Source organism: Nylanderia fulva, unplaced genomic scaffold (assembly GCF_048542155.1).
Source record: "Nylanderia fulva isolate GAGA-0341 unplaced genomic scaffold, ASM4854215v1 Scaffold482, whole genome shotgun sequence".
Taxonomy (NCBI): domain Eukaryota; kingdom Metazoa; phylum Arthropoda; class Insecta; order Hymenoptera; family Formicidae; genus Nylanderia; species Nylanderia fulva.
Window position 1 is genome coordinate 68,144 of NW_028190568.1, and position 4,155 is coordinate 72,298.

Here is a 4,155-nt window from a genome sequence, read left to right on the forward strand (position 1 = left end):
TTTGTCGTCCCCAAAAAAACAAAAAGCGCCCGGCCGAGAAGGTGGAGAGCGCTAAAAAATTTTTTTTTTTTCGAGCGAGCGGCGAATTTTTTGCGGCTCCCCCCCACTCGGTAAAAAAAAATCGAGTTGGGGGGGCCAAAGGGAACTGATGTTTTAAAAGAGAAGAGGACCCCAAAAAAACAAAGGGAAAGGGAAAAACCATGGTGCGTGGGGGAAAGGAGGTTGGGGCCCCCCGGCCCGGGGGAGTAAAAAAAAAAAAATTTTTTTCAAGGTACCAAAGTCGGAAAGGGGTTTTAAAAAAACTGCCGGAAAAATTTTAACCCCTCGGGAGTAACATCGGGCAGTCCGAATGGGGGAAAAAAAAAGCCCCCGCATCCCCCCCTATGATTACACCCTGAGGGACCGTCGTCGTTTTCGAGAGGACCTGGTGGCGTCCGGGGACAGATCCCCCGGGGGGACCCCCCGGCCCAACAAGGAAAAAAACGAGACACGGCGGCCGTAGGTTTAAAAAGGGCCCCCGAGAAGGGGGTGTAAGGGACTCCTGGAGCAAAGATTCGAAAGTTGGCGGTGAGACTCGCGACCACCCAAAGAAAAAAAAAAATGATTAAGGATCGTTTACGGGCTGACGCGGGCGGCAACGCCGCCGCAAAGGTGGAAAAACCGGGGGGAGGATGGCGCGCATTCTTCCCCCCCCCCCACTAACCCCCGGTTCCCCGGCCCCAATTGAATCACTTTTTAAAAACCGGGCCCGAAGGGGAAAAGGGGCCCCGGCGACCCCCTTTCCCGCGGCGACGTCAGAATTGAAAGGCCACCCCTAAACCCCTAAGCGCAAAAAGGCTGCCCCCCTGTGTCGATAGAGATTCTCGCGATGTCGAGGTATGAGCTCGTTTCACCTTTTAAAATTTTTAAAGTTACCAAGAATCAGAGGATCCGCCCGGGGCTGCGTCCCATATCGTGGGGTTTAATTTTTTTTGTGATCTTTTTGCCTCTCCGAGGGGCACGAAAAAGAGTCGACAGTTTTGTTTAAAAAGTAATTTTTTTTTGAACCGGGGTTTTAAGTCGGGAAAATTTTTTTTTAATGAGTCTTTTTTAAAGAACATGAACATTTTAATCGTGGGTTAGAGGGTTGGGTTTTACGTCCCCAACTGATAAATGGGGAAAAAGCGTTTTCGATACTGATAGGTCGGAAAACCCCCGTCCTCTTCCGGGGCCAAATTAATTATACCCCCAAAAAATTGTTTTCTGCCACCATTTAGTGAAAAATATCTTTTTTTTTTTTAAAAAATTAAAACTGCATTTTTTTTTAATTTTTCCCCCCCCCCCCCCTCTCTCTCTCTCTCTCTCATGTAAAAAAAGGGTTTTCAAGAGAAGAAAAACCCTCTACAAATTCCCAAGTACGAGCAAAAACCCCCAGAAAACTTGCAATGTTTTTTTTTATTTTTGGGGTTTTGCGAACGGGGGGTTTTTGAACCGTTGGGGCCCACGCGAAGCTGCGGCAAAAGGGCATCCCGGGGCCCTTTTTTGGGCCGCGTTCGGCGCCCCCCTCTAAAATCCTTCCCCCGTTTTTTTTTTTTTTTGGGAAAAAAATCATAGGAATTCAGGGGAGAGTGATGGGGGGGGAAATAGGAAATTGTGAGGGGGCGGGGTTTAATGGGGGGATCGCGCACCCAGTGTGCGCTGGGTTTTGATTCGGGGAAGCCAAATTTAAAAAAAAGCTTGAATTTAAATGAACCCAAAAAAAAATAAAAATTTTTTTTTAAAAAGAAAAAAGTCCCCGATTTTACAAAAACAAATCCCAAAAAAAAAAGAAAAAAAAAATCATATGAGAATCGAAACGTTGTGTAAAACCCTTCAAAACTCGCGATCACAAAAAAAAAAAAATGTTGTCCGAATCGAACCAATTTTTTTTTTCGCAAGCAAAAAAAAAATGTTTATTTGAAAGTCCCGATGCAAAAGTAAAACAAACAAATTTGGCCTCTTGTGGGGGAACCCTTATTTAAATTTTCGAAACGCGACATATGTTTTTACGGACCCTTTAAAAATTTTTCTTAAAATTTTTTGACATTAAAACCCCGCAGGAAACCAAAATTCGTAATTTTCGATCAGTGCTTTTTTATGCAATTAATTTTAACAGAATCCCCAAAAGGGGTTCGAATATTCGCAGGGGCGATCACGTGACGCAGGTGCACAATAGAGGCCCAGGGTTTTTTCGCGGGGGCGTTTTCTAGACAATTGTGAGAGAGGGGGAAAAAAAAAAAGGGGGGGGGGGGGGGGGGAGGGGGAGGGGGGGAGAGAGGGGAAGGGGGGGGGGAAAAAAGGGGGGGGAAGAGAAGAGGGGAGAAAAGGAAATGCCCCGACATGCTTTTCCCCCCCTACGCGAATATCCCAGGAATCCCCCGCGGGGCCCCAATACTGTAATTTTGAAACACGTGCACGTACAGACGAGACAAGGGGGAAATTTGTCGCGAAAAAGTGTATTTTTGGTCGCGAACAGATCCGATACCGTTAACTCTTCAACCCCGATATGTCACACAATACGGGGAAAAAAATTTTCGTTTTGTCGGGGAAATACATTCACGCATTTTTCACGGAAAAGCGAATTTTTTGGTTGATTGCGCCCCCAAAGGGCTCTCTCCCCGCGACGCTGTCCCCGACGGAAAAGCACCTCACGATCCCCGCATGCCCCCCTGATCGCGAGGGGACACGCGGAACGCTTTTTTTGGGCCAAAAAAATTTTTTTTTCCGGGGGCGTTTTCCGGGGCGTCCCCGGGGGTGCTGCCGGGGTTAGGCCCCCGGCAATTGTTTTAAACTTAAATTTCGATTTTTCGTAAATTTTTCTTTCGACGAGCGGGGAAAATTTTTTTGAATCTAAACATCCCGGGCCCCCTAAAAATTTTTGATTCAAAAATACCGATCTGGGGGATCCCTTACAAAAGGGAAAGGCACGTTCATCCGGTGGTGGGGTTTGCAAAGGGGAAAACAAAATTGGTGTGGGGTTTTTAAACGATTGACCCCAGGAAATATAAAAGAAAATGAGATGAAACTTCGGGGATTACCCCAGCTCCCCAAAAGTAAAATTGTGACCTAAAAACGGTGAAAATTTGAAAAAGTTATTTAAAGTCAGTGTTTCGCGGACTTTTTTTAAACTTTTAACGCAGATCCAAAAAAACCCCCCGCGTTCGTACTAATTCGAAACCCTTTTAAACTTAGGATTGCAAGCGCGCCCCCTTGGCGCCCTTTAGGGCCACGTTTTTTTTAAATTTAATGAAAAAATTGATTACTTGCCTTTAAATTAAAAGAAATTTAAAAATTAGAACCCCGAAAATTTAAATTTAAACACAAAAATTATCGTAATGTTGACACTCGGGGGTCCCCCTCGATGGAATCGTCAAAATCAACGTTTTTTGGAAAAGCACACAAAAATTTATTTGGGGGGACGTTATTTTCCGAGTTGGGGTTTTTTTTGAGGAAACTACTCGAATCCCCCCGTAGAGCGGTTTTGACAGGGGGTTACGCGTCCGCCCCCCCCTTTGCAAGGGGGAAAAAGAGGATTTGAATCAAAACCCGGGGGAACCGATAGGGAAAAAGGGTTTTTCCCTTTTCCCCCACTTTTCGCGTTGAAGCGTTTTTAATATAGCGGCGTTTCCAATGCTTCCAAAAAAACGCTCCCTGATCGTCGAACAACTGCCACCCGGGGCAGTCTTTTTTTTATTGTTTTTCAGAACAAAAGGTTTTGGGGTGATTGGATGCCACCAATAAAAAAAAGTGCCCCCGGGGTGAGCAAATTCAAAACGTCAATCAAAAAAGTAAAAGGGCCCCGGGGCCCCTTTAATTTAAGCATGCTTTAATTTTTTAAAAAACACCCGGGAGTAATTTTTCGAAAGTGAGGGTGTGTTTTCCCAATACCCCACGGAAAGGGGTATTTAACGCTTTTGCCCCTGCCTCCCCAAACCCCCAAAAAATTTGGGCATGGGGGGGAAAAAACTCCCCGTGAGGTTTTCTGAACGAAAAGTTGAGAAAGGTTAAATCGTTTGAGGTTTCCCATAAAGCTTTTCGGGGGAAAACCCCTTTTTGCCCCGCGAAACCCTGGGCCCCTTGCCCCAAAAATCATTTACCTCTTTTGGGGAACCCCCGTCGCGCCCCAAAATTTTTTGG